This window comes from Lycium barbarum, chromosome 8 (assembly GCF_019175385.1).
Source record: "Lycium barbarum isolate Lr01 chromosome 8, ASM1917538v2, whole genome shotgun sequence".
Taxonomy (NCBI): domain Eukaryota; kingdom Viridiplantae; phylum Streptophyta; class Magnoliopsida; order Solanales; family Solanaceae; genus Lycium; species Lycium barbarum.
The window spans coordinates 13837940-13860920 of NC_083344.1; positions in this window are offsets into that span (position 1 = coordinate 13837940).

Below are 22981 nucleotides of genomic sequence, written 5' to 3' on the forward strand. Positions count from 1 at the left end.
TTTATCCCGGGACTATTTTTGCTTATCCTTCACACCAAATGACCCCTAAATATTTACCGAACTTTATTTGTTAGATTTAACGGAAACTATCTTAAAAAATGAATTAACGAGAACTCATATTAAGAGGTACATTTTTTGTACTTTATGCTAGTTCTAATTTATTTTTAGAGCTTGGTGTAGTTTTTTTAGCCACACCAAATATTTTACGAAGCACTAAAAGTGTTGACTTTTGACAAATGTAAAAGACCAAATTTGTTAAATTCATACTTAAGGGACTATTTTGAACCCAAATAAAAAAAGATCGAACTTAGTGTGTTGTTTTGTGAGAGATGGAATGGTCTTAAAATGTGAGATTTTTGGCTCAAAATTTTTGAGAAAATGACAAAAGTGGTCCCTTAAGTTTGAGGATAGGTTCAAAACAGTCTCTTAGTTTTGGTCTTTTAAGTTTGCCAAAAGTTAATACTGCTACTTTTAGTTTGTCTTAAATATTTACCAAGTTTGTTCGTTAAATTTAATGATAATTGTGGGATAAAAAAGAAAAATTAACGGGAACTCGCATTTAGTTTTGTAGTTTCTGCTATTTTATTTACTTATTTCTAGAGTCTGGTGCAACATTTTGAGGTCTAATAATTGTTCTTTCTTATATCTTTTTAGTGCAGTCTTTTATGTAACATATTTTCTTTTTTGCTGATAATTTCTTTGTATTTATGATTATTTTTTTTTAATTATTTCTGTCAAATCTAATGAACATAAATTGTTAAATATTTGACAGAGATTAAAAGTGTTGACTTTTTGCAAACATAAGGTACCAAAACTGTTCAGTGCATACTTAAGGGGGTATTTTGAACCTAGCGTCAAACTATTCAAATAACTCAACATACCCTTCCTACCAATGGTTATTATAAGACAAGAAAAAATGGGTCAACTTTGCCCTTGAAAATAGGATGTAAATGATAAAATAAAATTATTTTATAATAAGCAAAAGGAAAAAGAGAAAAAAATAAGATAACAATATGACCGCACTAAATTGATATAAATTAAGTAACAATCAAAATAAATGTACAAAGCAACAACGGAAAAGGGCCAAAAATACCCCTAACGTATGGGAAAAGGCTCACAAATATCCTTCATCCACCTATTGATTTAAAAATACCCCTAACCTATTTTTTTGGCTCAAGAATACCTCTCAAACTAACACCCTTAACTTTATGATTTCTTAAAATTATAAAAAACCACGTGACTTATTATCATTGGCCACATATATTATTATGTTTAAACGGGTCGCTGGGTTTGGGTTAAAAGTGGTTGGATTTACTTTTTAAATTAAATAACATACGTGGCTAATCATAATAAGTCACATGGCTTTTTAAAAAGGGCCAAATATACCCGTCTACTTTGTTTTATTTGCCAACTTTATCCTTCGTTAGTGATTGTGAACAAATATACTCCTGCCGTCTACAAAATTTACACCATATCTCTATTTTGGAGGGAAAACCCCAAATCAAATTAAATAATCCAATTTTTAAAAAATTACCCAATTCCTTTGACCCAGCCCCTATTTCATCTTCTTCTCCAAGAACAATGCTCAAAATATTGGATCCAATCTCCTTCAATTCTCAATCAAATGAGCTCAAATTTGAGATGTAACTTCCTCAAAATTCAGTTAAACAATCCGAACCACCAATTTTTTCAAACAAACATTGAATCAACAAAACCCATTTTCAAGCTTTTTCTTCCAGCTTCAAACTCTAACAATGACTAATATGTTTTTGAGTCATTTTTTTCCCGCATAAAGTGGCTTTCTTAATCTCTTCATTCAATCTTTCCTTTTGTAACGACCCGTTTGGTTGTTATAGCACTTTTGACCCTTTTACCCATGTTGACCTTTTCTCGAGCCCTATTAGTACGATTTTGACCCATGGGAATGGGTGTTACGGTTGCTGAGGTGATCGAGTGAGTTTTATGATGTCTGTTGCGAAATTGAGCCTTGAAGTGAAAGCATTTGACCAATAGTTGACTTGTGAGTAAACAGACCTTTTTTGAAAATCTGTCGATTCCGAGAGGTTCAGATGGTCGATTGTGGCTTGGCGGGATGTTCGGTTCGATTTTCAAGGCACTTGGGAGCGTTTCGGGTTATTGGCTGGAAAATTAGTATTTGGCCATTGGGTGTTGACCCAGTCAAACACACCTCCATTGGAAATTCCGAGACCACGAGTGAGTCCGTAGCGTATTTTTAAATATGAGTGCATATCTAATTTGTAACTGTGAGGTCTCGAGTCATTATCGGATTTCGAGATTGGGTTTGTGAAAAACCAGGATTTTCTAGTGTCTGGTGTCCATTGTAGCGGCACTAGATACGCTGTAGAGGACCCGTTGTGGCGAGGCCCTGGTCCGTTACAGCGAGGGTAATGGTTAAGTGGTGAGTCGCCACAACGGGCAGGGATTTGTTGTGGCGGACTCATGGCAGCGAACCGAGGGTTGCTGAGGCCGGCCCGCTGCAGCGAGTGACGGGACCAGTTTCTTATTTAATGCTTAGTTGAAACCCTTCATTTCCTATCACTTCGTTATTTGGTTCTAGGCATCTCTTGAGGTGATTTGGAGAGTTCTTGGCTGATTTCTCGTGTGGGTAAGTTCCCTAACCTTAAATCCATTCCTTTATATTTCCCCAAGCTTGAATCCATGCTAGAATCTCTATAGAACTTAAGAGGAAAGATGGGTTTTGATGTCTATTTCATTATTTGAGTTAAAGTCTTCCTAAATGAGAATTGTTGGTAGATTTGACTAATCTAAGTATGGAAATTGATGATTTAGTAACTAAAAGGCTTGAATCTTCCATTTTTGTTGATGAAATTGAAGGTTTGAAAGTTAGGGTTTATATCCAAATTAGGGGTTTTGACTTGAATGATGTAATTGACCTATTCTTGAGTTAATCTATCAATTGAATAGTGGAATTGAACTTCTAGAACGTTGGGTCACCGATTTCACTTTCAAAATATCCGTTTTACCCTTGTGGGCCCATTTTCCCCTTTTTCCATAGTTGATTTTGATTCAAAGGATAGCCTAGCAATATGGGTATTGTTCTTTTTATTTTCTAACTTAGAATTCGATTATGGTTAGACTTTGAGTATTTCGAGGCGCTCCGTAAAGGCAAAGCAAAGGTGTGATTGTTCCTGGCTTCTGCTCGGCTACTAGGTAGTTTACGGCTTACCTTATGGTTAGACTTCGGTTAGCGAAGCATATGTAGAGTTAGTGATTATTGGAGAAAGCATGTTACGCCTTCGTGTATGAAGTTGGGATGGAATACTTAGGTTGGTACTGTTGTTTAATTGTGGCTTGTTGCGTTGTTGTGATCTATTAGCGTGTTGTCACGTTTGTGATACTAGGATTGATGTTGAGTTGCCTTATTGTGATATGTGTCCATGTGTGGCACCATTGATATTGATAGATTCTCGTGATACATGTCCATGTGTGGCACCATTGATATTGATAGATTCTCGTGATACGTGTCCATGTGTGGCACCATTGATATTGAAAGATTCTCATTGGCATTGATATCATTCATGCATTCATACTCATACATTTGGATTGGGTTACGCGCCGCAACAAATATTATACTTATATTGGATCGGGTTGAGCGCCGCAACATATTTTATACATATATTGGATCACGTTGCACGCCGCAACATATATTAAACCTATTTTGGACCGAGTTGCACGTTCCGCAACATATATATATATATATTGGATCGGGCTGTGCGCCGCAGCAGGTACATAAATTTCGTGGGTCCCTCATGGGTCATAACTATCGAGGCGTGGAGGTATTCCACCCGGAGGGTGTGTATCATTGCATTGCATTGCATATGCATTCATCATTATCATCTCATTTGCATCTATTGATTGGATTCGTGGATTGTACTTGTGGTTGTGATTACTTTGAGGAATTGTGGGAAACTTGGCAGACTTGTGTTTAGGTGCTTCACCATTGGCTATGATTCTGTTGTTGATCTTTCGGTACTTCTGATACTATTCTGGGACTGTGTTGATTGATACCTGATTGTGAGCATAATTATCTTTCAGTCTCTTTCGTTATATATGTTAGCTAACTGTTATCAGCCTATGATACCTACCAGTACATAGTGTTTGTATTGATACTACCTTGCTGCATTCTTTTATGAGTGAAGAGTACGTGACAGGGTTAACTTCCTCGTCTCGTGGCTGATTTCTCGAGGCTTTGCTGATGAGCATCCATGATGAGCACATGGACGGATCCGCAGCCCGGATGCCTCTTCTTAACTACTTGTCTTATTTTGATATTCTAAGATAGTATTCCATTTCCAGACTTGTATTAGTATTCAGACTTGTAGTATTTGTAGTAGTGGCTCTTGTACGGCCTTAGACTAGATTCCTTGGGATTGTTGTATTATTTCTGCAATTATTTACTTATCCTTATTATTATCTACGTTTGAGACTTATATTTCAATTGTCTTAATTACTTAATTGTGGTTGAATGAATGATTTGGGAAAGGGTTCGCCTACCAAAGTGGAAAATGATAGGTGCCGCACATTGCCCAATTTGGGACGTGATACCTTTAATTCATCAAAATCCAGATTCCTTTATCATTTGTCCATTTCCATAGAGGATTAAAATTTATGAGAAAATCGTTTATCACAGCTTTCCCAACATAATTATAGTAGGAGTATGAAATTATAATATTTCCTTTATTTTCAGCCATGGACAAAAATTTGAACGACAATGCATCTTTGCGTGCTCGGATCAAAGAATTGGAGCGTGATATGCTTACATGTTGTGCATTTTGACATCTTCCTTAGTTATAGTTTCTTTTATTCTTGTAATTGTATATGTATTAGGATTCTTCAAGAAAAAACTTTAAAATGAGTTTTGTTGATTCAATGTTTGTTTGAAAAAATTGGTGGTTGGGATTTGTTCACTGAATTTTGAGGAAGTTGTATCTCAAATTTGAGCTCATTTGATTGAGAATTGAAAGAGATTCAATCAAATTTTTTGAGCATTGTTCTTGCAGAAGAAGATGAAATCGGGGCTGGATTGGGGCGGGCTGAAGGAATCAGGTAATTTTTTTAAAATCGAGTTACGTAATTTGATTTGGGGTTTTCCATCTAGAATAAGGATATCAGTGTAAACTTTGTAAACGGTAGGAGTATATTTGTTCACAATCACTAATGGAGGATAAAGTTGGCTAATGAAACAAAGTAGAGAGGTATATTTGACCCTTTTCCCTTTTAAAAAATCATAAAGTTAAGAGTGTTAGTTTGAGAGGTATTCTTGAGCCATAAAAATAGGTTAGGGTATTTTTAAATCAATAGGTGGATGAAGGTTATTTGTGAGTCTTTTCCCATATATTAGGTATTTTTGGCCCGTTTCCGAAGCAACAATACAATAGGTAACAACCATCCAAACAAGCTGTTAGGAACAGGGCAAGTATAGCTCATGAACTAAAGCAACCGGAAAAAGCTTGTTAACAAGGGATCTCAATTATATATACATTTTTGTAACCAATAGACCGAACTTACTGTATGTGAGAGATGGAATGGTCTTAAAGAGCTTTGCCCAAAATGGAGAAAATGACAAAAATGGCTCATTATGTTTGAGGTAGGTCTAAATAGTCCCTTAAATTTGCAGTTAACAGTTTTGGTCCTTTAAGTTTACCCTTAAAAAGGAAAGCAGAAATTATCGAGAACTGACATTTAGAGGTACAATTTTTGTAGTTTCAGTTATTTTAAATTTATTTTTAGAGTTTGGTGTAGTTTTTTGAGCTATAGCTTCGACTAATTTTTCTATATCCTTTTATGTTTAGTGTACTTTTTTTGTATTGCATATTTTCGGATTTGGTGGGACTTTTTCGGTGTTTATAGTGAAATCTTTTTTTTTCACTGTTTTCATTTCAACAAATAGATTTCGATGAATATTTGATGGAGAATTAAAAGTGTTAACTTTTGATAAACTTAAAAGACCAAAATTGTTAAATGTATAATTAAGGGACTATTTTGAACCTATTCTCAAATATAAGGGACCATTTTTGTCATTTCTCCCCAAGATATGAAATTTTTGGCTCAAAGTTTTTAACCAAAATCTAAAGTACTTGTGGAAGTATTACACCAGTCCACTTATTTTGCATAGTCATGTGTTCTGAGATCTACTTTACAGTATAGCGGTGGGTTAAATTTTTTGTAACTGAATAGATCGACTCACTGTGTGAGAAAGATGGAAGAGCCTTAAAGAGTTTTGGGAAATGATAAAAGATAAACCTAAACTATTCGAAATGGGTCAATTATATCCTCCGTTATGTTGAAAGTTTTGGGAAAAGATAAAAGATAAACCTAAACTATTCGAAATGGGTCAATTATATCCTCCGTTATGTTGAAATTTTAATTTTCAGTCTTTGTAGCTTAACCTATTAATAAGTTTTGAGTGGTTAAAAATTACTAATCATACCTTATAGATATATTACTCTTTTAAAACAAGGGTAATATGAATATCAGAATGAAGATGAACGCTTTAAAAGGCTGTAGAGGTGCAAATTACATTTGTATGAGAATTCACAGAAGTTGAATAGAAATTTTCTCATAGAGACTTGACTTTTCAAGTTATCAACAAATATGTTTACTCCTTATTAGCAATCTAGATTTGTTTTTTCGCTCGACTTGATGTTATCTCAGATGTTTGTTTCAAAAAGGCTATTTGGGCAGGTGTATTAGTATATTTTTTTTTTGTGTGTGTGTACAAGTACTACTATTCTTCTACAATTTTTTCTTTTTTCTTTTTTCTTTTATGTTTTATGCACATAACAAGGCATATCTTGATTAATAAATTGTTATGCATGGAGGTGCAAAGCTCATCTATATTAGAAGTCATGAAAATGTGACGATGAACTTTTATGTATTTTATAACTTTATTTTATAAATCAAAAGATGTTTTCATTATGCATGTGTATTCTTGCAGTGATATTTTTGTTCAGATAACAAAAATTTTAATGTCAAATGGTTTACATGTTTAGCACACATGCCCAGAGACTAGTTCATTCAATGACATGAGTGATATCATTAGGAATAAGCACTTTAATCTATTGGCTAAATAACAAATTTTCTAATGTTAAATGGTTTACACTAGCAACACGTGTGCCAAAAAATGTGTGTGTGTGTGTTTTTTAAAGTTAATTATAACAGCCATATGATTATTGCATAAATCAAGGACACTCTAACGAAAGCAAGATTAAGGCAAGTACCTAGTAAATCATCATGTACATCAATGTGGAAGCATGTTACAGACGTGTGGAACGATTGACTAGGTCTTCCTTTCATGTCTTTTCCTATAATTGGCAATCGAATGGAGTGTTTCCTTAAGGTTGACGAGATGAAAGGGACCTAGCCATATATTTATAGGCATCAAACCTTGACTTAATGGTTCTCCCCATAACATGCTTTATTAGGTCTTCAACAGGACCTACACTACTGCATGTCCACACCAATTCATGAGGTGATTCAGCCCAATAAGGACTCCAATAAATAAGCGGCCAAGTCATGTTCACCAACTATATTTGTTTAGCCTGTTTTATAAACCACAACAATTAAGTTAATGTTTGTCTACATTTAGCGAAAATTCTACCATTTTTTTGCTAATTAATTTAGTGAGACAAGTGAGGATGTATTAGGAGTAATGCTCTCATATTCAACTTACAAGTTGGTGGTTTGAGTTGCTTCATAATAAGTGGGGGATGATTCGTCATTTGAGAGAAGAAAATAATTATAATTCAATAATAATTTTCTTATATTTAAAGGTTCTCGCGATGACGACGATTTCTCAAGACTGGTCAACTTTTCAGGTACGACATAATCCTACTCATTTTAATATATTAAAATTTTCACATCTTCAATCAACATCTATCAACGGTAATTATTATAACTACGCCGCAATCCCAAGCAAGTTGAGTTTAATAATATGAATCATCATTCACCGTTATTACTATTTAAATTCATCTTAATCAATATAGCTCAATCTATCGATAAACATTAAATAAGTGAGAAATTAATCACACCTTATAAATTTTTAATTCTTTAAATTCACGATTACACGAGTATTAGAAAATGACATTAACACTTTGAAAAAATGTGGCGGGGCAAAGTCCATCTTAAGGAGACTTCATAAAAAATAAAGAGATTTATTTCAATAAATGAGATACGTAAGAAAGAAATATTATTCATTAGAGGTCATAGAAATAAGAAACAATTCTAATTTTTTTGGCTTTAGTTCGTTTTTAATTAAACAATTATTTTGTTTAGATAACGAGCTTTCTAATGTCAAACAGGCTACTCGTGCAACACACGTGTCCATATACTAGCCACTTGATTATGTAAGATTAATGAGGATGGATTAGGACTTACTGATTGGTGGTCGAGTTACTCTAGAAAAGTAGGAACTATATTGGTCATTCGAAAGATGAAAAATAATTTTAGTATTTAAAAAAACCTTTCTTACATTTAGAGGTTGGTGTGATGATGCCATTCACCTCTGCCAACCTTGCCAGAGCCTCCCTTCCTTCGTTCAATACTTGACAGCTTTCTTCATGCTGAGTGACACATCTATATTTGGCACTCATCAATTAGCTAAAAGACGACAGTTGCGAAGCAAGGGGTGAGATAGCGCTTGCCATGAGAAGAGAGCTCTCATCTTGAAGGGAGGATTAGCAGTACAAAAATCCGGGATGAATGCAGCTATCGAGTGCGTTTTACCACTCCTTGTCATGGCCCAAACGGGTTTTGAAGGTTGCTTGCAATGGTTTATAACCTAAAGCCAATGTGCGTGGGTCACTCTCTCTCTTATGAGACCTTAACTGATCTTCCCGCGCCTATGTCACTCAGAGTGTTAAGTGTTATTAGGTTAGCTGGTGTAACTATTAAACTGGGCATAATGCATGCCTCCGGGTCATAGCGGTTCTTCCATGTCAACTTAGTTGTAAATCATCCTAAAGATTGATTGGAGCTTTCTAGGTAAGACCTAATCTCATTCGGGTTAATAATTTAAATTTTTAATTTTCTATCTTTGTAGCTTAACCTATTAATAAGTTTTGAATAGGTTAGAAATTAATAATCACACCTCATAGATTATTACTCTTTAAAAACAACGGTTATATGAATATCAGATGAAGATTAACGCTTTTAAAAGGTTGTAGAGACACAAATTACATTTGTATGAAAATTCAAAGAAGTTGAATATAAAGTAGAGACTTGGCTTTTCGATTTATTAACATGTATATTTACTTCTTGTTAGTAATCTAGATTTGTTTTTCTGCTTGACTTGATGTTATCTCATATGTCTGTTTAAAAAAAGGCTATTTGGGCTGGTCTACTAAATTTTTTTTTCTTTGTGTACAAGTACTACTATTCTTCTACTATTATTTAATCCTTTTATGTTTTATGCACATAACAGGGTGTATCTTGATTGATAAATTGTTATGCATAAAGGTGCAAAGCTCTTCTATATGAGAATTCACAAAAATGTGACAATGAATCTTTTTGTATTTTATAATTTTATTTTACAAATCAAAAGATGTTTTCATTATACATGTGTATTCTTGCAGTGATTTTTTTGTTCAGATAACAAAAATTTAAAGTCAAATGTTCTACACGTGTAGCACACGTGCCCAAAGAGTAGTTCATTCAATGACATGAATGATATCATTAGGAATAAACACTTTAATCTATTTTGTCCAAATAACAAATTTTCTAATGTTAAATGGTTTATACGTGCAATATGCGTGCACAAAATGAGTTTTTATGTAAGTTAATTTATAACAGCCATATGATTATTGCATAAATCAAGAACACCATAATGCAAGCGAGATTAACGGGCGTACCTGTTAAGCATCTTGTACATCAATGCGGAAGTATGTTCTAGACCTATGTAACAATGGAAGACATTGTTTTTACTCAAAAAAAAAAAAAAAAAAAGGAAAGAAAACAATATTATAAGTTTTGTCGTGTTCAAAAGAGTATGGAGTAAGCTAGTGTATCTTTCTAACTCCTGTATTGAATGTTCTAATTGCATATGGAAAATTTCATAGCAATTTTATTTGTAAAAGCAATGTTGACATGCGGTAATCTTGATGATGAGGTTCATGTAAAAGAAACCATAAGGCAGGTAATTAGACAAACAGAACCGTGTACCATCACCGACAACATTGATATATAAAGTCAAATTCCTCGATGCTACACTTCATTGTGCTTTTTGGCATTGGTGACAATCTCTTCCCCTTTTCAGGTTTATTAGATCTCCATATCTCTTTATTATTATTCCTCTTTCTCAATTTTTCCTCTTCAAGCTTGCCTTATAATTTTGTAAATCACCCTATGTTATGCTTGAATGGTCTTGTGATTTCTGATTCTTCTATTTGATTATATTCGAACTTTGTTGCACCTCATTTTTACCAAATGCTAAACAAAGCACAACTTATGGAGCTCTGAAATAGTTAATTATGTACAGAGTCGCCACCTAGCATTTAAGGTATATTAGGGTACCTATAAATTATTAATATATGCAGCTTAACATGGTCTACGAAAATAAGTGAGATTCTAGGTAAGGGTTCAAATTATTCCGAAGGGAAGGTGTTAGGCATCCTTCAGAATCCACAAATGTGGTTCCCGGCTGGACCAATTTAACTATACGAGGGATGTGTAAAATGGCTTGATTATTATTTACAAAAATTAATAGAATTAGGAATAAAGAATAACTAATATGACTATTCAGATAAATAATCATGCGATACATATTTTATACATATGTGATATAACAATTATTTTTTTTAAAAAAAAGTTATGCGCAACTTAGAAGCTTGTGTATGTGAAAATGGTATAAAGAATGGACATGAAATTACTCAAGTTGAGTTAACTAATTTAACTAGCTAAGTATGTACGTCTAATCAATTAATTATGAGAGTACATTTTAAAGCCTAAATATTGAGGAAAATCACTCTATTTATTTACTTAAGTGTGCTAAGCTATTAAATTAAAACTCTAGCGAAACATGATGACTATAAGAATATTAGCTACGAAAAATAATAACTGTTAATATTAATTTGTCTAAAACACATAAAATTTAAATCACTTAAGCAGATCATAAATAAATACCACCAACCTGCACCCTAAAAAAAAGTAAAGTTTCACTATATTTTATGCTTGTAAGAATGTAAACAAAATATAAACAGAGGATTTAAGAAGCTATTTGACTTCTTTTGAGTGTATCTTCAAAAAGTAACTCCGGATACCTACATGAGATTTAATAAAAATGTTAGTAAGAGAATAAATAACTATCGGACGAATTAAAGAAATAATGAATAAACTTAAAATAAAAAATCCGTCTTTGTACATGGAAGGCCTTGGAAATCGACGAAAATTTCTTCATCGGCCATTTGGGTTTAGTATTCGCCCAAATGAATTTAACTAAATGCGATAAAAAAAAAAGGTAACAATACCATTTATTGCCAAAAGTATTTTTTTCAGGCACAAAGCCAACATTTATTTAGTAAAAGAAATGTAAAATCAGTCCGAATACCGATAGTAACAGCGGGCAGTAGCAACGTAACAAACAACAGAAACCAAGCCAAATTATCAAAAGATGAACAATTTATATAGACAAAAAAATGGAGACAATTAGCATCAGTAATAGAGGTCACCGGAGTTCGTAATAAAATGACGGGAAGTTGTACAAAACCAGTCCAACAATAGGAATCAAACAGATACATATACGAAAATAATATATAAAAAAAACACAGAATAGGGGAGGGGTTGTTTGGGGTCTTTTTGGTTTGTGGTGAGTTTCTGCCGGAGCTCCGACGGAGGGAGTTCGTCGGGATTGGCTTGGCAGTGGAGAGTGGTGTTGCGGAGGGAGTAGAGGGTGACAAAGTGGCGGGGCAATGGTGGTGTTTGGGGTGTGACGGGAGTGGAGTTCGTGGTGGTGATGTGGTTTGAGTTCACCGGAGCTCAGAGCTCCGGTGTGAAGAGTGGGCGGCGGCTGTGGTTGAAGAGGAGGAGAGGGAAAAATGTTTAGGGTTTCTTAGAAGAGAGAGAGGGGATGGACAAAATCTGAAAATGTGCTTCTGTGTTGTGCAAATATGTGTTGGATTTTTGCTCTTCCCACGAGCTTTATGTCAAAGTAAGGAATATTACAATGGTTTGCAAATGCTCATTTTAATAGAATAAGCATTGTACAATAATGTGGCACCAATCTGATGCATATGGGCTAGATTTTAATATTGTCCTCCCCTTTCTTTTATATCTATATAATAATAATCCCACCAATTGACATATTGCTCTTCCACCTTTCACGTGCAACTTTGCATTCCAAGGAATATGACTCATTACAATATGAATACATAATACTACTAATTTAATTTGCTTCATCCATGAGGTACTACCATAGTTGCTTCCACGTTTCCAATGCACATGGGCATGTCCCCTCAATTTATCCATCACTTCCCAACCAATTTATTTACTTCCACTATAATGTCCCCACTTAAATCAACTATAATGTCCCAACCATGTGCAAAATAACGATTCTTGGAAAATAACAATAAATTGAGAAAATTCCTAAAATAAGAATAATCATCAATAAATTGTTGAAAAAATGTAAAAATGTGTAAAAATGTATTTCGTGCTCTTTAACGAATCAAGGCCCCCCAAAACGTTAATTTTAAGCACGTCGAGCCAAAATTAGGTGTCAACAACTTGTCCCTCTTCGACCGGAGACGATGAAAGAGTTTTCGGACGAAGCTGTTGCACCCTATTTTTACCAAAGGCTAAACAAAGCACAACTTATGGAACTCTGAAAGAATTAATTATGTACAGAGTCGCCACCTAGCATTTAAGGTATACTAGGGTACCTATGAATTATTAATATATGCAGCTTAACATGGTCTACGAAAATAAGTGAGATTCTAGGTAAGGGTTCAATTTATTCCGAAGGGAAGGTGTTAGGCATCCTTCAGAATCCACAAATGTGGTTCCCGGCTGGACCAATTTAACTATACGAGGGATGTGTAAAAGGCTCGATTATTATTTACAAAAATTAATAGAATTTAGACTAAGAATAACTAACATGAATGTTTATGTAGTAAAAGGTGTAAGTATTTACATATGTATAAAAATACGTATTACGTGATAATTTACAAGTAAATAAAGTGCGCAATTACAGTGACTAAAAATTTTAGCTTTAAATGAATATATTATAAAGATATTTACTTAACAATGAACGATTTGCTTTTGAATGAAAAAAAAAAACAGATTTAAACATATGTGATATAAACAATTATTTAAAAAGGTTATCTACAACTTAAGAGCTTGAGTATGTGAAAAGGTGTAAGGAATGGACATGAAATTATTCTGCACGCAAGGTGTGTTAACTAATTTAACTAGCTAAGTATGTACACCTAATCAATTAATTATGAGAGTACATTTTAAAACCTAAATATTGAGGCAAATCACCCTATTTATTTACTTAAGTGTGCTAAGCTACTAAATTAAAACTCTAGCGAAACATGATAACTATAAGAATATTAACTACAAAAATAATAACTGTCTAATATTAATTTATCTAAAACACATAAAATTTAAATCACCTAAGCAGATCATAAATAAATACCACTAGCCTACACCCTAAAAAGTAAAGTTTCACTATATTTTATGCTTGCATAATTTAAGAATGTAAAATATATATATATATATATATATATATATATATATATATATAAACAAAGAATTTAAGAAGCTATTTGAACTTCTTTTGAGTGCCATCTCCCAAAGAATAACTTCAGATACCTGCATGAGACTTAATAAAAAATGTTAGTAAGAAAATAAATAATTATCGGATGAATTAAAAATAATGAATAAACTTAAAATAAAAATCCGTCTTTGTACATGAAAGGCCTTAGAAATCGACGAAAATTTCTTCATCGGCCACGGGTGTAATATCTTTTCAAACAAACATGTCACAGTGAGAAGAGCCAATAAAATTAATAGTGTCAAAATGTTATCCAAAGAAACACATCAAATAATAAACTTTTCAGTTGAAAACAAGAATAGTAGAAACGTGCAGCAATGATTCAACAATGATAAAATATTTTCCACCAAAAACATATTGAATTGAGTGAAACCAAGGTATCCATCAAGCCAATCATTCAACGAACCATAACCAGTAAAGAAAAAGGAAACGACAATGGAGTTCACTGGAAGGAAAACCAAGCTTTGCGATAGTTTTTATTTTTTTTATTTTTTTTATTTTGTTAACATCTGGAAATTAACAAGAACGTTAGCAGAGGAAAAACATATATGCACACGCATGAAAAATTCAAAAAGGGAAGGATATCACCAGGAAACTCAAGAGCAACAAATCTGGAGTTTTCCGGTATGTTCGTCAGCACTTAAACAACGAAGAAGAAGGAAACGGAAGGGGTTAGGTAACAGGCTGATGGTTGGTTACTCTACGGTGGAGCTCGTCGGCGTGGATGGTAATGCGACGATGTGGTTGCGGTGAAGGGAAAGAAGACGAGAGAGATGTACAGAGGAGGAAGGGAAGGAGCAGACTGGGACCATTGGCATTCATTGTTGACTGGTCCGGTTCATCGGAGCTAGAAGCTCCTCACCGGAGCAGTGATGAAGACGAAAGAGAAGCAAGGGGTTTCGGTTGGTTGTTCGTTTGGTGTTGTGGAGATGGAGTTGTGGTGGTTGTTGGCGGAAAACGAAGGGACGGTGGTGTTGTGGTTGCTGGCTGGAGAGGTGTGTAACAGAGGGAGTAGAGGGCTGGTGGCTCGCGTCGGAGTTCATTGGAGCAGCGAAGGAGATGAGGACGAGAGGGAGTAGTGAGACGAGATGGCGTTATGGTACGTGGGTGGTTCTTGGTTGTGTGCACGCTGAAGGTGGTGTTCGCCGGAGCTCGGAGCTTTGATTGGCTGGCGGCGGCGGCTGCTGTTTGTGAAGTAGAGGAGAGGAAAAAAAATATTTAGGGTTTCTTAGAAGAGAGAGAGAATGGGCAAAAAAAATCTGAAAATTAAGGTATGGTGTGTGTAAATGTGTGTTGGATCCCATCATTAAATTAACCTCCCTTTTTCTTATAATATAAACAAACACCCCTTTTTATGCCCAAAAATAATGAAGCCATACCCATTTGTCCCCAACCCATCATCTCAATTAACTCTTTTTTTTTTTAAAAAAAGTGATGAGATCTTGACTTGACCAAATTTTACTCTGCGTTTAAAAATTAATTACTCCGATTTTCTCTGCACTGCCAGACTGTACTAAAATATAGTTAATTAATACATGTATAAATAATAACGCAAGTATAAAATATAAACATTAATGTCTGATATGAAAATGTATTGCTATAAAATTAAGAAACAATTATTAATTGCACAAAAAATGGTAGTATTACGCTGTACATGTGCAAAATAATGATTCTTAAAAAAATGACAATAAATTGAGAAAATTCCTAAAATAAGGATAATCATCAATAAACTGTTGAAAAAATGTAAAAATGTGTAAAAAAATGTATTTCGTGCTCTTTAACGAGTCATGGCCCCCCAAAACGTTAATTTTAAGCACGTCGAGCCAAAATTAGGTGTCAACAACTTGTCCCTCTTCGATCGGAGACGATGAAAGAGTTTTCGGACGAAGACGTTGACATTTAGCCTATTTTGGCTCGACCAAGAATTGCTAAAAGGATATGTACGGAGAAAGAGGCCAGACGTTGGTAGAGCTTTGACAATACTCTCAGTTTGTCGGCAGGGTTGCGATAAAAAAAAATGATAAAAAGGGGAAGGATTGTATACTTGCTGGGGAAAGAATGATTCTCGTCTCGATGTGACCGAACTCTGCATAGAACTTCCTACATATCTCGTCAATCACAAGAATCAGGCCAGTGTAGTTCGAAAGGTGATAACTAATGGATGTTGTGGCAAATTTTGATCGTCCAATCAAAATTTTGCCCCAGTGTTGTTAGAATGGTCCTAGCAAGTGTAGGATGAAGAACGGTCGTGTTATGTAACGCCCCTTTTTTTTTTTTGCGAGCAATGCATGTGCAGTGTTTGCGAGCATTCACAAAGCAATGATGCAATGTATGTGCAGTGCATCTGCGAGCATACGCAGGGCATTTAAAACAAACAAATGCAGGTGCAGTACAATGCGGCTGCGAGCATATGCAGGGGCATTTGAAAACAAGGGCATTAAGAAAACAAGAATAAAACAAGGCAGATGCGGTGCGATGTCTTATGCAGAAATTACAAAGGGCGGTGCATGGCCCATGTAACATATGAAAGGGATGCAAAGGGCGGTGCGCAGCCTTATGCAGAAATTACAAAGGGCGGTGCATGGCCCATGTAACATATGAAAGCGATGCGAAGGGCGGTGCGCAGCCCGTGCATCATATGAAAGGCAGTGCTCAGCCTTATGCAGAAATTACAAAGGGCGGTGCATGGCCCATGTAACATATGAAAGCGATGCGAAGGGCGGTGCGCAGCCCGTGCATCATATGAAAGGCGGTGCTCAGCCTTATGCAGAAATTACAAAGGGCGGTGCATGGCCCATGTAACATATGAAAGCGATGCGATGGGCGGTGCACAGCCCGTGCATCATATGAAAGGCGGTGCTCAGCCTTATGCAGAAATTACAAAGGGCGGTGCATGACCCATGTAACATATGAAAGCGATGCGAAGGGCGGTGCGCAGCCCGTGCATCGTATGAAAGGCGGTGCTCAGCCTTATGCAGAAATTACAAAGGGCGGTGCATGGCCCATGTAACATATGAAAGCGATGCGAAGGGCGGTGCGCAGCCCGTGCATCATATGAAAGGCGGTGCTCAGCCTTATGCAGAAATTACAAAGGGCGGTGCATGGCCCATGTAACATATGAAAGCGATGCGAAGGGCGGTGCGCAGCCCGTGCATCATATGAAAGGCGGTGCTCAGCCTTATGCAAAATTTTTAAAAGGGCGGTGCACAGCCCATGCAACATTGAAGGCGGTGCGCAGCCTTATGCAGATGCAGTGCAATGCGGCCGCGAGCATACGCGGGGGCATTTGAAAAAAAATAAATAAAGCAATGCAGGTGTGGAGGGTAACGCCTTTGTTTCGGCGTGAATGAAGTGCAGAAGGTAAGGTCCTTGGGCCATGAAATGGTGCCTTTAGGCAATGAGAATGATGCCTTTAGACTATGACGCCCTCGGTGTCCTATTGTGGGGCTGGACGAGCCAATGCAGTGTCCTACTGTGGGGCCGGAAGAGCCCGTGCCTTTTCTCTCAAAATGTGCCATTGGTGGAATTTTTGAGGGCCCCCTCAAAAATTTTGTCCCAGTTTAAACAAACAATAATTCGCATACTTCCAGCGGAAAGTGATGTGCACTTGCTTTTTTTTTTTTTTTTTTTTTTTTTTTTAAGCTACTCAAAAATGTTCTCCCAATTTCATGCTTCAGCGGAGAAATACGAGGATCTTTCATGGTAAGACCAGATGTCGATACCTCGTAGAGTTAGTAACAACACAACAACATCGAACTATATTTACTGTGCAACGATAAAAAACAAAATTAAGAAAAAAAAATAACAAAATCACGAAAGCAAAATCCAGCAAAATTGTTTTTTTTTTTTAATAATAACAATGATTGATATAACATGCCCCGACTTCAGTTGGTACCAACAATTAGTATTGTGCATAAGAATTCACCATTATTTATCGTCCAACAAACCAAGATCGACTTATTGGTAATTCCTATAGCTTCAAGTGGTACGTCAGACATACCTAAAGATCGACAAGATTGGTTCATTTTGCTTCAAACAAGGATTATGAACTATACCTATCCTCATGTTTCAAGTGCCCTCGCCAGAAAGAAAGTCCCTTTTCACACATATTTAGTATTTTTGAACTTTGAGACATCTAGAGAAGTACATTCAAACTCAGAAAGATGTTTGTCACACCCTATTTTAACCGGGTCGATTTAGGAGTATGACGTATTGGTGATTCCTGTTTATTTTATTTTAAGGAGTCGCCACCTAATTAATTTAACGGTGAATTAGGACACCTAGAGATTAACTAAGGCAAAGTTAAAACTAAACCTCAATTAATAGTCTGCTTAACCAGTGTGATTCTAGGTAAGGGCTCTATATTATCCTAAAGGGAAGGGGTTAGGCATCCTTTAGAATCCGTTAACGTACGGTTATCCGACCAAACTTAGGTTGATTAATTAAAATTTAATGAAGTGCTTAAATTTTAAGAAAATAGCTTGTACATATTATTAAAGTTTTAAAGAAAATATAATAATACTATTTAAACTAACTTGTAGAGAAATAAAGCGTTTTGTATAAGGAGATGAAAAATATGATTTTATGAATGTGGTTAAACTTTGAATGAGAATAGTAATGCTATTTTAAAATAAGACTCGTAAAAAGGTATAATAATTTGCGTAAAAGAAGAATTTAAATGTTATTTATAATAAGACTTATAAATGACTTCAAATAATAATACTATCTAAAATGAGATCAATAATCTGCATTAAAAGAGATTTTAGAATACTTTTTGAGATAAAGTTTATGAATGTTGCTAATAGTTTAAATGGAAGTAGAATAATGCTATGCAAGATTAGATTTACGAAATATGATATGTCTTAATAAATGTTTCAAACAAACTAAACGATGAGGTATTAACTGACTTTGCGTTTTTTTTGTTTTTTTTTTAGACGTATGAACGAAATTATGTTTTTATTAATTCGGCTAGAAGTATGCATAATTCAGATAATCTTAAAGGTGTTTACAAAGTTCTTTAATTCCTATTTGCATGTTAGTGGCGTTTAAAATTTTCAAGATAACAAGAGTAGAACATGATTCCTTCAACTCCAAAATAGGAATTTAAGCTATTGAAAGATTAATTATTCTAAAAATAAGTATTATAGATATTATAAAATATCGTTAATATAAAAGAAAGAAAATGAGACTTATGGAATTGATTATTAGTTTTTTTTTTTATATATTAACTACCCATTGCACTAATCTAACCCACTAATTTGCTAAGGTTCGCCTAATCTAAGCAAATAAAACAAGCAGAATGTTAATCAGGTAATCACAAATTAAATGCACATAGAAAATAAAATAAAGAAGTAAAATGATTTAAATGGGCTCGGGCCCATTTTCGTGTTGTTGCTGTTTGCTATTTGGGCCACTGCTGGGCCGAAGCCCAGCAGATTTATGTGCTGCTGCGGATATGTTTGCTGTTGTTGGGGATTGTTCTTGTCTAGTGGGCCTTGGCCCAATGTTTTTTTTTTCTTCTTCTGCAGGTCACGGATTGGGCTGACACGGGAGAGATCATGTTGGGCTTTTAGCCCAACGCCAAATGCGGAAGAAAAACGAGTCCCTTGGACTCGTATGCGATAGCCATGCATAAACAGAAGAAAAGGGAGATCAGTATCTACTTAATGAATGATGTCAGACACAAAATACATAAATTCAGAACACCAACAGATCATATATATATACTATGCATATCGCAAGTATATCTCATGTATATACATGTGTATACAGTTTGGGGACAAACGACAGGCTAGATCAAAACAAATCCTATCAACTCGGATATACGACCCTTCACGCTTAAACAAAGAAACCAAAAGGTCAACCAAGGAGAAACAGTGACAGAAACAATGCTCTTATTCTTTTAACAGATCATGCACACTTAATGATGAATGATATACCAAATGCATATTCGATATATAAGCCTGTGATATATCAGAATATGTGGGGCAGTATACTTGGTATGTCCTTATATTCTTAGCATCTCAACCAAATAGAAAAGCTCCCCCATGATTTTCAGATTTTATTAGCCTTATATGGACTCACCTTTACCTTTACTTTATTCAAAACTGGGAACTAGCTGAAATAGGCAGGTTCATGCTAGTACCAAAAGGGATTTGAGGACCAGTTTGTACATTAGCAGGGGGGCACTACATTACCACATTAGGCCAGTTTGGGGCACCTTTCATCATTTGAAGTTATTAATCACCTAAAGCATACTGAATATAAGTTCATATTTTAGATGGGATGAACTGAGATTAAACTAACAGTAGACCTCATGCAACAGATAGACATCTAAAAAAAAAGAGGGGCACCTTAACAATAAATCAAATTGTAAGACAAGGGACTGAACAGATCTCCATGGAATGCAGAACCCGAACAGGATCATTTAAAATATTATCAGCAACACGATTTGATCAGTAAGAGAGACATCAATCCCATTTTGTTTTAAAGCAAGTTTCAATAATAAGTGAAGGATATTAAACTACTATTAAACAAATACTGAACAGGGACATGCCAAACCTGTTGATGCTATCAACGAACCACCAACTTATAATGGGACTAACAAATGCTGAATTACCTTAAAACATATCCACTATTCAATTAGAAACATCCATAATGCCTCAATCCCTTTTAACAAAAAAAAAAAAAGCTATGAAATCTCTGGTAGGATTCAAAAACTGACTGTATAAACAAGCTTTATTCTTCGTCGACTTAGATACGATAGGCTACGATCCGAAAAAAAAACTAATCTTGTTATACCTATTGTTTTGATAGTCAAGTTGAAAATTTCACATGAATCCAAGCGATATACGAAAAGAACAACTCATTCCAATCAGGCCTTGAGAGTTGAACACATTACTAATATAAGGCACATCTTCAGGGTAAATTTGGACAACAATTCGCTTAGAGACTGAATAAATAAGAGACAGCTAGTGTATGCAAACCACCATACCAACATGTACTAGATTGATCGACAAATACCAGTCTAAAGGGGATACACTGAACTGTTGCTACTGATAACAAAACAAGATAATGACACAAACTTAAAACTAAATCCGAACAGAGACCATAAGCGATGAAATAAATGACACGAAAAACAATCTTAAAGGAAGAAGGATTACCTTCTCCGGGTGCAGCGAAGCGAGGCGAAGGTTTCGATTTAACCGCGAACACTTCAAATCCACTTCGAAGTACTAAGAAAAACCCGAATCTTATACACTCGAGTTCAAACAGATGCCAAGAGCAAAAAAAAAAAACAGAACAAAAAATGGTGTGGATTTTTGACTCGATATCGAACAATAAGGCTAAAAGAAATGATGTCGTCTATGGGAATTCCTGCGATTATCCTAAATTTGACACTTGATTACTAGGGGATTTCTACGGTTAAGCTACCTCTCCTCTGCTTTCTCCCGTTTTTTCCGTTTTTCCCTTTTCTTAATAGATCGAAATCAATATTTATAGACTGATTTTGAGTTTGAGAGGAGCGGGGAACAACGAAGGGTGGAGGTGACAGATACGTGGGGGTGTCGGGGTAACGTGGGTGTCAGAGGAAGATGACGATGAACGAGAGGAGCGGGTGGTGTGACGAAGTGGGGGACAAAGCGAAATGGTGTGACAGAGGGGTGTCAGTCGTAATGGGGAACAGGGAGGCGTGGGACGGTGGAGGTAATGGAGGTATGGGTGTGAGAATTAGTGGCAGTGGGGTGTGTGTGCCCGGCGGCTAGGTTTTAGGATGAAGGGGAGGAAGAGAACGATGGGGAGATGGTGGTGTAGAGGTGACGATGGTGGTGATGGTGGTGATAATTGACGGGAAGGTGGAGAGGTGGAGAGGCGGAGGATGGTGGAGAAGAGGCGATGATGAGGCGGAAGAGAAAAATGAGGGGAAACCCTAAAAGGGTTCCCCTTATTTTGAGTAAACGAGTCAGACCCGGTCCATTTGTGGACTGGGTCAATTTTTAGACCGGGTATTAAGAGAATAGGCTAATAAATTAAAACACAAATTATTCTAAAAATTGAGATAAGAGATATGGACTAGTCCAAAAAATATTAGGAGTCAATCGGGATTTGATTTGGAGCCCGGTAAGTCAAAACACGGACTGAGTGCAAGAAACAGTTTGACTTCTAAATTTGAATAAGAGACCCATTTTAATTAATGAACATACCGAGGGTGACAAAGTATTACTTAATACCAAAAAATATGTGATTACTAGACTCGGGTAATAAAATCATATGGTGTTATAATAGCCGTGTAATAATATATGTTACTTTTCTTTGAAAATCCGCACTAAATAAATACTATTATTTATTTATGCAAAGATAAATGCGTAAGCTGGTAAAATGCCGAAATGATAAGAACTGTGAATTATAATAATATTAATAAATAGTAATAATAATAATAATGATAATAATAATAATAATTATTATTATTATTATAATAGAATAATAAAGTGTCGGTATTGATAAGAGACTAATAATTATAGTAAACATAATGTATATTTTTTTTATTTTCCAAAAAATATTAGAAGCTTAAAATAGGTATTTTGGCAGAGAGGCGGGACAAAATTGGGTGTCAACAATGTTCAATGCTTGCAATTGTAATACCATAAGCTTGGCCGTCATGTAAGTATCCACTAATGAGAGAAACCTTAGCATAGAATCACGTAGGGCTTGTTATGGTGTTGTAATGTAAGCTTGGAAAAAGGGTAGGATATTATTTGAGTAAGGAGTGACTAATCCTTCCCTAAGCGTTGCACTATGTCTGTGCTCAGTATTTGTGTGCTCTGACACTTTGTTTTATTGTCCCTTTCTTTTGTACTTGTGCGACCTCTTTTGCAAGTTAAAGCCCTTTTTTCGTTTTGAGTTTAGGGTTGCATGCCCGAAACTCTGTGGGGATTAAGGGAATTGACCGGGGTTGAATGCCCGAGGTCTTGATAGTAATTCCAGGTTGTATGCCTGAGTGTGAAAAAAAAAATAACGGGTTGTATGTCCGAGATTCTGAATGACTAAGTTTTTTTTTTTTTTTTTTTTTTTTTTTTTTTTTTTTTTTTTTTTGTGTGGGCTCTTTCTTGCTTTGGAGGTCGTTCTTAGCCTTTGTTTTTCTGGGATGGTCGAATCCCCTTTTTGTTTTTTTTT